At 40.5% G+C, this 12,576-nt stretch overlaps 1 non-coding gene across 1 annotated transcript; it reads left to right on the plus strand.

Moving 5' to 3' along the window:
- Positions 1-214: 214 nt before the first annotated feature.
- Positions 215-321, plus strand: LOC141415959 (U6 spliceosomal RNA). The gene has a single exon (XR_012440906.1). It is a non-coding gene; the product is annotated as a U6 spliceosomal RNA (small nuclear RNA).
- Positions 322-12,576: the final 12,255 nt, after the last annotated feature.

Here is a 12,576-nt window from a genome sequence, read left to right on the forward strand (position 1 = left end):
ATACAACCTTCTGGAGAACCTTGCTCCAGACCTACAAGGTATAACCACCTTGCCTGTACTATGACTGAATCTCTAAAAGGTGATCCCACCATTCCATCAAGCCAGCTGCTTCAGGACAGTAAGGAATATGGTAAAGCTGGCAAGTTATAAGTGCATGGACTAATTACCACACTTCTTTTGCCATAAAGTGAGTTCTTTGATAAGAAGCAATATTGTGCTCGCTTCAGCAGAACATATACAAAAATTGGAACGATACAGAGAAGATTAGCATGGCCCCTGCACAAGAATGACATGCAAATTTGTGAAGCGTTCCATATTTTTTCATTAGCATTTCTATACACTAACTATAAGCAAACTGAAAAAGAATGTATGAAAACAATTCCATTTACAATAGCCTCAAAAAAAATCAAATACCTAGGTGTAAACCTAACAAAAGATGCGAAAGACCTCTACAAGGAAAACTATAAACTTCTGAAGAAAGAGATTGAAGAAGACTATAGAAAGTGGAGAGATCTCCCATGCTCATGGATTGGTAGAATCAACATAGTAAAAATGTCGATACTCCCAAAAGTAATCTACATGTTTAATGCAATTCCCATCAAAATTCCAATGACATTTATTAAAGATTGAAAAATCTACCGTGAAATTTATATGGAAACAAAAGAGGCCACGAATAGCCAAGGCAATACTCAGTCAAAAGAACAATGCAGGAGGTATCACAATACCTGACTTCAAACTATATTACAAAGCAATAACAATAAAAACAGCATGGTATTGGCACAAAAACAGACATGAAGACCAGTGGAACAGAATAGAGGACCCAGATATGAAGCCACAAAACTATAACCAACTTGTCTTTGACAAAGGAGCTAAAAATATATAATGGAGAAATAGCAGCCTCTTCAACAAAAACTTCTGGGAAAACTGGTTAGCAGTCTACAAAAAACTGAAACTAGATCCATGTATATCACCCTATACCAAGATTAACTCAAAATGGATCAAGGATCTTAATAGCAGACCATAAACTCTAAAGTTGATACAGGAAAGAGTAGGAAATACTCTGGAGTTAGTAGGTATAGGTAAGAAGTTTCTCAATGAAACCCCAGCAGCACAGCAACTAAGAGATACCATAGATAAATAGGACCTCATAAAACTAAAAAGCTTCTGTTCATCAAAAGAAATGGTCTCTAAACTGAAGAGAACACCCACAGAGTGGGAGAAAATATTTGCCAACTATACATCAGACAAAGGACTGATAACCAGAATATATAAGGAACTTAAAAAACTAAATTCTCCCAAAACTAATGAACCAATAAAGAAATGGGCAAGTGAACTAAACAGAACTTTCTCAAAAGAAGAAATTCAAATGGCCAAAAAAACACATGAAAAAATGCTCACCATCTCTAGCAATAAAGGAAATGCAAATTAAAACCATGCTAAGATTCCACCTCACCCCTGTTAGAATAGCCATCATCAGCAACACCACCAACAACAGGTGTTGGTGAGGATGTGGGGAAAAAGGAACCCTCTTACACTGTTGGTGGGAATGTAGACTAGTACAACCACTCTGGAAAAAAACTTGGAGGCTACTTAAAAAGCTAAACATTGATCTACCATTTGATCCAGCAATACTACTCTTGGGGATATACCCAAAAGACTGTGACACAGGTTACTCCAGAGGCACCTGCACACCCATGTTTATTGCAGCACTATTCACAATAGTCAAGTTATGGATACAGCCAAGATGCCCCACCACCGACGAATGGATTAAGAAAATGTGGTTATCTATACACAATGAAATTTATGCAGCCATGAAGAAGAACGAAATGTTGTCATTCGCTGGTAAATGGATGGAATTGGAGAACATCATTCTGAGTGAGGTTAGCCTGGCCCAAAGACCAAAAATCGTATGTTCTCCCTCATATGTGGACATTAGATCAAGGGCAAACACAACAAGGGGACTGGACTTTGAGCACATGATAAAAGCGAGAGCACACAAGGGAGGGGTAAGGATAGGTAAGACATCTAAAAAATTAGCTAGCATTTGTTGCCGTTAACGCAGAAAAACTAAAGCAGATACCTTAAAAGCAACAAAGGCCAATAGGAAAAGGGGACCAGGACCTAGAGAAAAGGTGAGATCAAAAAGAATTAACCTAGAAGGTAACACACACGCACAGGAAATTAATGTGAGTCAACTCCCTGTATAGCTATCCTTATCTCAACCAGCAAAAACCCTTGTTCCTTCCTATTATTGCTTATACTCTCTCTACAACAAAATTAGAAATAAGGGCAAAAGAGTTTCTGCTGGGTATTGAGGGGGTAGAGGGGAGAGGGAGGGGGCGGAGTGGAGGGGGTGGGGGCAGGGGGGAGAAATGACCCAAGCCTTGTATGCACATATGAATAATAAAATAATATAAATAAATAAATAAAAAAGAACCAATACTATGCAGAATATCATGACAGTGAGAATCTGTAAGTTCATGGATGGTAGTTTTGGCTGGAAGTGGGAGATCAACTCCATTGTGAGTAGGGAGATGTCTTCCCCTGACAAAGACTCATCATAATTTAGAGGCTTGGTATACCCTACTTCATCAACTTCTTCGTACACATTCCCATCCCAACTTAATGGATCCCATTCTTACCCAACCAATGTTTTCACTTTTATAGGAGATACCCTGCAAGAATGAGAGTTTATTGTAATTCAGTCAGTGGGAGGGAGGAAGAAAAATAAAACAGGCAGGCATGAACGCTTCTGGACATGCTCAGTTCAATATTGTAATGAGCCAAGTTTACTGTAGGTCACCTAAAAGAATGACTCAAAATGGCTTGGTGACCTTGGCTGGTTCTTCAAAAGTTTCTCCAATGAGCCGGGTACCCATGGCTCACACCTGTAATCCTAGCTACTCTGGAGGCAGAGATCAGGAAGATTGAGGTTCAAAGCCAGCCCAAGCAAATGATCAAAAAACCGTATCTCTAAAACACCTAACCCAAAAAAGGATGGCAGAGTGGCTTAAGTAGGAGAGCACCTGCCTAGCAAGTGTGAGGCCCTGAATTCAAACTCCAGTACTGCCAAAGAAAAAATGTTTCTCCAAAGAGTTTTACCTGAAACAGAAAGGATAACTTCGAATATATATAGTTTGCCCCCAAAGGTTGCTTAGTGGCTTACAGCTTCATCCAAGTTGGTGACTAGGAGTATCCACTGGAGATAGAGTCCACATGCCATGTGTATCTTTACTCCTGGAAATAGACGCTCATTAGCATCTTTAAATCTGATCAGTTCAGAGGGTCAACTCTAGAAACCCCAGAAGCAATTTAGAACACTCAACCTTAAAATTCAGAACCACTCTCAGCACCAAAATTTGTACTAGCCAGGGTTCTCCAGAAAAACAGAACCAACAGGAGAGAATGTGTACATTTGAGATTTGTTTCGGATTCCCAGAATTATGGATGCCAAGAAATTCCTCAAACTACTGGCCTAAGTCCTGGGCTGAGCCTAAGGGCCTGAGAAATAGGAGTACTGATATTCGAGGGCAGAAAGACATGGGTGTCTTCATTCCAAAACAGAGAGCAAATCTACCATTTTCTCCTTTTCATTCTGTTCTAAGCCTCACTGGATGAGAGGATGCCACCCCCATTGGAGATGGCCTTTTTTTCACTTAGTTTGCAAATTCAGATACTAATCTCTACTGGAATTATCCTCTCACAGACACACTCATAAGTAATGCTTTCAGTTTTCTGGGCATCCTGTGACCCAGACAAGTTAATGCCTGAAGTTTGCCATCATACTTTCCCTTCTTCCCTGGGATGGCAGCGGGGGGTATCTATGCATCACCACTGCATCATGTCCCTGCTGTTTTTCATGTGGCCCTTCAACTCAGGTATTTCAGCATTGGTGGGCATACCTGCAAAGATACTATTTTTCTGTGAAATTGCAGGACTCTGGACAAAGGCTGTGGTCCCAGCAATTTCCTTCCATACTCAGACCTGGCTCTGCCTCATGAGTCTACTGTAGCTGTAAATCTCTACAGAGTATTTACTGCACCACTCACTGTTTCGTGGAGCTGAAGCTGAAATCAGGGGAACAAAATGCTTTCTGAAGTAAGAGGCACATTGTGAGGGAATGTGCTGTCTAGCCACCAGGCCTCTCTGTGCCCAGCATGTAGGGAAACAAGATCATGATCACAAGTACAGGACTGAGCACGCAAGGACTAGGGCCACCACACCAGGCTCTTCAGCGCCAAGATGTCTCTACTGCACAAACAGAGGAACAAAAAGATCCTAAATTTAATAACCACATTGGGAAAATATTAACCAACATAAAGGATTAGGAACTCACAAACCAGAATGAGCAAAACCCCCAGAGATTCCAAACTCAATAGCAAATGTTTATTCAAAAACACTAATTAGCAAGCAAAATGTAGGTTCATGAAACAGAGCTCTTAAGAAAGTGAGGAAGGATGGAGAGGTTGTGGGGGACAGGGGGAGTCAGACAATTTCCTTAGTGAGAATGATGAGAGAATTGCTTGCTCAAGGGCAAATTTTATGGAAAATCATGATCTGGTGCTAACAGAGGGAAAAACCTTTCCAAAGAGTTAATGGAGCAGTTAGAGAAACTCGGGTTCAGTAAATCATGAGGACTGGGAGTATTGATCTGAACATTCTGGTAGATGAAAATATGGAGCCGAGCTGCTGACCCAACTATATAATAGAATGGCTCTTTGAAAGTGGCTGGGGATTTTAGTTGCTGAGTTGATGCTGGAGTCTTGCCCACAGAGCTCTCCCTTCCAAGTTGGTTCTCTTAAGAAATTCTGCACACTCTATCTTGGAGGTTAGGAGTCTCATGCACTCACATAACTCATACAACTGCACTTCTTACCTCCCTGGTGATTCCCTAATCTATAATATTGGAGATCTCTCATCTGATCTCCAAAGAGACATCCCCAAGTCTCTCCAGGATATTTCTACTCAGGTGACTCATAATTACAGGTAATTAGGCACTTTGTACCCTAATAACCTCACCACCATGGCCAATTTAAAAAGAAACAAAGCAAGTAAACCACAAGCTCCTCCAAATTGTGTTCATCATCCAGCCTTCTGCTCCTTTACCCAATTTACCAATAATGTTAGCATTTAACCTCAGCTAGGTGTTCACCTTTTCTCTGACTCAGTTTTCCCAGCTGAATAATGTTGAATAACAAAGGACTGAAGATGGTACTCAATGGTTAACAACACACAGTTGCACATGAGCCAATGCTTTTACCATCATTGACATTACATTACTCTATAAATTCCATCAGCATCACCAGGCTACTGTCTTCAACCAGGCTCCACCTGGACCATAGGATGATCCCATAACTGTTTGTTTCAGAAGTCCTCTGGATATCTAGCCAAACTTAGAGAGTACAATAGTGCCCTGAGGAAAGAAATGGGATCAAATAGCACTGTAGGCCAGAGCTTGCCTTTATGGAAAGTGATCCAAATTGTGAGGCCCCTGAGGCATGGGGTCATAGAACAGGAGTACTGGTCATGGGCAAGAGCAGTACTGCTCATACGTGGGTTGGTAAATTGGATGCTCAGGAAGAATACTTGGAAGTCACTTTTCATGAAGACATCTTTTCTGAGGATGTGTGGCCAATTGCATTGTACGTTAAATAAGTAGGAGCATGGGTGCATTAAAAATTAATAGAAAACTGTATGAATAATGAATCTGTGGTGGTGCGCAAAATGCTCATACACTACTCCCAGGTTAGATAATGCATCCCTGAAATGGATGATATGGTTATGTGACTTTACAGTCTTTTCACTGATGGCCTGAGGACAGGAGCAAGAGAGAAAGGAAATAAAATCTGAGCCTGGTGACGGATGTTCAGTGGCACAAGCTGCTTATGCTTATGAAGCAGTGTGGGTGAGGGCCTTTCCCCACAATTCATTCTCAAAGATGTACTGTGTAGCTGCGGCCTCAGCCTAAATTGTACTTGCTACAAATTCCTTACATCAACCCTGCCTTTTAGGATTAAAATGCCCCTTGGATGGCAGCAAAGCCAGATTTGTTATTGCAGGCAGATAGGTAGGCATGAGCAGGGATGGGAAATGCCCTGCCCCTGCCAGGAGTCTCCATTTTAAACCGCAGATGGCCCCCACTCTTTCTTGTACCCCTGTGGAGCCCATTTCCTATCGAGGTTAAATCAGGAAAGGCAAAGAGGATCACATATGCAGGCCTGTGCTCCCACACCTGGGCAGCCTCTGCTCAGTGGCCAAACCATTTGGGGAAAGCCACAGGGGAATCCCTCAGTTTTGCACATTCAGCATAAAACCTCAAGCCCCAACAGCTTCCATGCATTCAGCCATTATCCAACCACCCACTGAAACCCCTTGAGGTATACTGTCCCCCATTAGGCAATCTTTATCTGAACAATCTGCCTCACCCCTTGAGGTGTAATTCTGATTTCCTAATAAATATCACTCTTTACTATGTTCTTACTCTTCATGGTTCTTTTGCTGCACTTGGGGCCAAATCCTAATCTTAGATGTTGTATCCAAGAACCAAGGAAAATCTGGGGGTCCAGTCACCGGTAACAGTTTGGGTCAACCATCATGGAGCCATGCTGGCAGAGATATGATTGCCAGGAATTGCATTGATCTGTCTGGTTCAGAGGATCAGGTAGGGAGAACCAAGAATAAGGCAGTGTTTACCAACCATCGCTCCACTCCACCTTCATCCTCCCCACCAAGCCTGCTTTGGAATGTCCAAAGAAAAATACTGTAATCCACCCATCGCCAGCCTCCTGGGGTTATTTCCAAAGGTTTGGCAGTTTCCCATTTTCCTTGTCATCCTGCTGGTATCCATTACTTGGTTGTCTTGCAAACACACACACACTACTGGCACATTTTGGCTTGCAATGTTTTAGATAATATGTTGGCTCAACAAGAGAAACAACAACAAAATAGAACATTTCCTGGCAAATTAAAGACAAGCAGAGCCTGATGACACAGGTGCCGGGGCCACCAATTCCACAGTCCTCTTTCCAGAGTTTCTTTGATGATATTCTTTTTTGCCCTAAAGGATTTTCATGGTAATGAAATCTGTACTCAAAAACCAAGTCTTTCTAACTAGAGATACCTTGGGACTGTTCTCTGTAGTGTAGCTATGTGTGGCATGACCCTGTTTCTGAGTGTGTGAATGAGAGTATGTGTGTTGGGAGGAGGGGAATGTTGCTAACAGTGTGTGATCTGAGTCTACTTTCAAAGCTGATCCCAAGGGGGTAAAATAAGATATAGATCTAATTTGATGAAACACTAAAATCTTCCATACTGTCTTATGTAGCAGAACTTGGTGCTTGTTTTTCATTATAAAGATCTGAGTAATAACTTTATTTAGTGCTTGAATTTTTTCTCTCTGAATTGCTAGTGGAAAGTCAAAGACACTGATTTACAAACAGAGGTTTTTTAGCTACTATTTTTAGAACAATGCTGTACCAGATTTATAAGGGTTGGGGTGGGGAAGAAACTACAGTCACTTTTGAGCAAAGTAGCATTTCACTGCATAATAATGAAGTACTAATTGCTCTTTGTCATCACTTTTTATGCAAATTGCCCTAGAGCATTTGCCCAATATGCATTTTACGTTTTAACAAAGAATGTGGAGTCTTGACAAACAAGAATCGTAGACCCAAGCAAAAATAAAAATATCTGCTATAAAATAAACTGCTTAAGGTGCATTCTCTAAGGATATAAATTCTTCCACTGTATCACTCTCATTATTAGATCCATTTGACCAATAAGATTTTCTTGAATCTAAAATAATGGCTTATGTGTCAAGAGAAAAATGAGTTAGTGTGCAAAACTTGCATATTTTACTCCTCATACTGTTTACTGTGGAAGTTTGATGTGAAAATTAAATAGACCAGGTCAAATTAAATAGACCAGGAATTTAAATAGGCCAGGTCAAAATGTAGATTGTCAAGAAATCAAATTATGTCAAATATTTATCTCAGGTACAATTCTCACTATTTTAGAGGTTTTGAGTGTCCTAGTGGATTCCCATTTTCATAGAAACAGTTATAAGCATTGTCAAAAAATAACAAGAAACATGATTTGCATATCATAAATAAGTGCAGAGTTGGAAACATATCTCTAGGATGAGTGCATTCATATCCAGGTGTGGTAACCATCACTGGTCACTATCGTACTGGCACCAGACATGTGGAAAAGAAAAAATGTGATGCTTAAATTTTCAGGAACTTCAAAGAGAACCCTAAAATTCAACTTGGTCTTCTAGGTTATTATGAAGATATATTTGTCAAGGTAAGAGGCTAGAACATATTTGGCAGTCTGTGAGCTTGAGCTATACCATTTAAATGTTTAAACACGGGGTATGTGGACTTCCCTTTGCACTCTTGCCCCAGGCCTCCCTGAAGTTCAGCCCAGGTCTGCTTCTCAGAATTGCTTCTCCACTTCACTTCGGCCTCACAGTCTTCAATGAAATCTGCATGTGCAAATTCTGAAAATGGAACGAAATTTAAAGGCAGGGGACTTCGAGAATCCTCACCTTTGCTCTTTAGTAAATCTACACACTTTGCAAATAGAAAATACAGTTTGTAGAAAGGTCTAGGAACCAGCAGGGGAGTTCTTCCCAAATGCACTGAAATGAAGTGTCTGTCACCTTATATAAATGACCATTCTAGAGTGTTATTTACAAAATGGGATAATTCCTTGGAATAATATTTATGACATTGTTTCAGCCTTCAAGGCCATTTACAGCCCTGAAGTAATTAGTCTGTGGCCCCTTCCTCAAGGCTGGATCTGTGAAGTGTTATCTCCCCACTTCACAAGCAGGGGACTCCAGGTCCAGAGGAGTAAGGCCTAAGGTCGTTGAATCAGTCAGGAGCAGCAGAAGTGTGGAATCATCACTCCTGATCCCTGACTCCTCCATTAGACGGCCTGATTAGGAGATGAAATACTGGTGAACAGGAGCCTGTGGGCCCAGGAAATGTACTGTGAAGGGCATAATGAATTACTTATGCTGTGCGGTGTATGTATAAATCATATTAGAGCGTGCTGAACAGTACATTATCATGCTTCTATTTTGCATTACAAAAGTAACTAATGTAAGCTGCAAAGTGTACTTTCAATCCATTATTCATTTCTAAAAGTAGTCAGACCACTATTCAAGTACCATAAAAGGCTACCAGTATAAGCAAATCTGCTTTTCAATTTATGAAGATGAAACAGCAAGATTTTTTAATCAATTTTAAATTAGGGATGTTGTATTTATCAAAACTTATATTAAATCTTTACATTCCTAGTTCAGATGGAGGAATTATGACAAGCCATAGCTTTTTCCTTCAAAGGGATTATAGTTTTCAAATCCAGAAATCAATCTCATTTCATTACATGCTATTCTCTGTTATTGCTTGTTTTGCCTCACTTTCAGTGTTTACATTAGGTCAAAAATCTACTTTTAGTTTCTGCTCATTTGGGTTCAGCTACTTGTATTCTGAATTTCCCCAGTGCACAAGCGGGAGATGGAGCCCACCTGGCTGCCCATAGGACCCCACTGACAGTGTCCCTCAAAGGCCTTTCTAGCCAAGGATCAACTGCCAGAAGCCAGAAAGGGAAAGATTGTTACAAATCTAAACAAAAACAATAGAAGCACAAAATGCAAATGACAAACCAAGAAAATGTTTGCAATCTATATTACAAAGGGCCAAATGCCTTCATGTTTAAAGAGTCGGAGGATATGGGAAATTCCAACAGCATAATGGAAACTGAACAAAGAGGTGGAAAAAAAATTCAAAGAAATACAAATGGACTTAACACATGAAAAGATGTGCAACCTTCCTCATATAAAGAACAATTCAAATTAAAGCTGCGTGATGATACCATTTCTCACCAATCAACCTGGCAAAGAGATCCCAAAGGTTGATACTATAATTTTTGGCAGGACTATGGGGAAAAACCACCCACATATGCCAATGGCACTGCAAAGTAGAATAAATCTCTGGATCACAGTAAGACAATCCCTATCTAAATTTTTTGCTTTAGGCTGAGAGTGTGGCTCAAGGGGTATTGCTGCTTGCTTTGCAAGCAGGAGAAGACCTGAGTTCAAACCCCAGTACCATCAAAAAAACAAAGCAACTTTGACCAGCAGTAACTGCATTTCTGGGAATTTATTCTACAGATGGATATATGCATACACTTATGAAATGATGTCTGCATAAAGTTGTTATGGTTTGAATATGAAATATCCCACATAAGCTCATTTGTCCCTAGCTGGTAGCATTATTTTGGGAGATGGTGGAAATTTTAAGAGGTGGGGCCTACCTGGAAGAAGTAGGTTCCTGGGGGTGTACTCTTAAGGGCATATCTTGCTCCTGGCCCTTTCTTGTTTCTCAGCTATTAAGAAAAACAAGTGGATGCGATCCCTATCTATTGATGGGGAAAGATCTTCAAAATATATTGGGAGAATAATAATATTTATGAATAGCATATATTGTATGCTAGCCTTTGCATAAAAGGGTAAGGAGGAGAAGGATACATATTAGTAGCTGCTCATATTGAAAAAAAAAACACAAAAATACTCAAATAAAATTATCATATTGGAGATCAAAGTGAACCAGGATATATACTTTTAAATGACTATTTGTTCGATCACTTTATTTTGAATTCTATAAATACATTACTTATAAAATTTTAAGTTAAAACCAAATAATGGTATTTATCATATCATCCTTATTTCTTTCTTTTATAGCACCTACCACTAAGTTTTCTTTTAATTATTTGGGTTTTTTTCATTTTTAATAGCATATATTCATTGTATGGGGGGATTCTTTGTGCCACTTCTGAATAGTCTTACATTGTACATTGGTTAGCTCACCCTCACCATTTCCCCCCCCACCAACCTACTTCCCGCCCCACTTAAAACAATTGCAGGAGGTTTCATCATTCTATTTCATGTATGTATATGAAGTCCATCAACTATAGCCCCTCACCTTAATCTCCTCCCTTCACCCTTCCTTCTCCCACATGTACCCCACACACACTGTACCTATTTTCATTTTTAATTCCAAAATAATTATTTGTTTCCTGTAACAAAAGAAAGAAAATTAGTGACTTGTGGGCCAAATTCAACCTGCCTTTTGTTTTGTAAATACAGTTTTGCAAACTCAGCCACATCCATTCGATTACATATTTGTAAGGCTGCTTTTGTGTGACAATAACAGAGCTGAGTAGCTTTAACTGAGAACCCTGTGGTCCTCCAAGCCTTAAAACTTTAGGATGTGAGTTCCTTTTTAACAAAATGTATTTTGGTCTCCATTCAGTCCCTTACCACCTAGCAGAGTATCTAGCTTCCATCATATGCTCAGTAAATACTGTCTCAGTTCAGGCTCTTGGGATAGGTGTGCAGGAGAATCTTTCGGGAATGCTCTGAGACCACCACCTGAGGATGGAAACGGAGGAGGTGGCAGAGGGCAAAGTCCAGCCTTGAGCAGGCTCCATGGACACCCCACCTGCCTTGCCAGGGTTTCTGAAGATGGGTCTGACCCTTCGGAGCTCTCTCAGCAAGTGTTTAATTGAGTCAGAAGGACTCCAAGATGATGAATGTAGCTCAAAGAGATTTTGTAAGATGTAGGAAACACCAATAAGGAAAGGCAAAGTCAGACAGGGAAAGTACAGCAGTCAACCCACAGAACCTTGTTACTTATAGTGAGACTCAAGGAGGACAGGGTCAAGGCTGGAGCCTGTAATTCCAACTGTCCAGGAGGTAGAGATCAAGAGGATTGTGATTAGAGGCAAGCCCAGGAAAAAAGTTAGCGAGATCTCATTTCAACCAATAGGGGCCCATGCCTGTCATCCCAACCCCGTGGAAAGCATACATAATTGGATTTCGGTTCAAGGCTATCCCAGGTAAATAAATTGTGGGATCCCATTTCCAAAATAACCAGAGCAAAGTGAACTGGAGGTGTGGCTCAAGTAATAAAGCACTTGCCTAGAAAGTGCAAGGCCCTGAGTTCAAACTCTGCACAACCAAAAAAAAAAATGGAGTTCAGGAAATAGAACCTGACTGGATGATTCTACCACTGAGTTTATAACCACCACTGTGATCCATTCCACTTCAGTCTGATACTTGGTTTCTGATCAGAAGTAAGCAGGTTTTCCCTATCCAAGCTGAAGCATCATTACCTTCCACTTAAACATTAAAAGTCAATACCTGGGGTGGAAAAGTCATGAAGCATGCACACACCCCAGAGCAGCTTGGCGCAAAACTCCCTTCATGTCATTCCCTTTAATAATCAGAAAACCAAGTTACCAGCTTAGATATTATCGAGTTCAAGGCATAAGTTTGCCTTTCCTAACAACTTTGCTCTGCATGGTCATCAACACAAGGGGGGTAGAGAGATATAAAATTATCACATTATGGCCGGAGGCTGGTGGCTCATGCCTGTAATCCTAGCTACTTAGGAGGCTGAGATCAGGAGGGTCACATTTTGAGGCCAGTCCAAGCAGACAGTTTGTGAAATCCCATCTCCAAAATAAGCACAGGAAAATGGGCTAGAGGAGTAGCTTAAATGATAG

Source organism: Castor canadensis, chromosome 1, assembly GCF_047511655.1.
Source record: "Castor canadensis chromosome 1, mCasCan1.hap1v2, whole genome shotgun sequence".
Classification (NCBI taxonomy): Eukaryota; Metazoa; Chordata; class Mammalia; order Rodentia; family Castoridae; genus Castor; species Castor canadensis.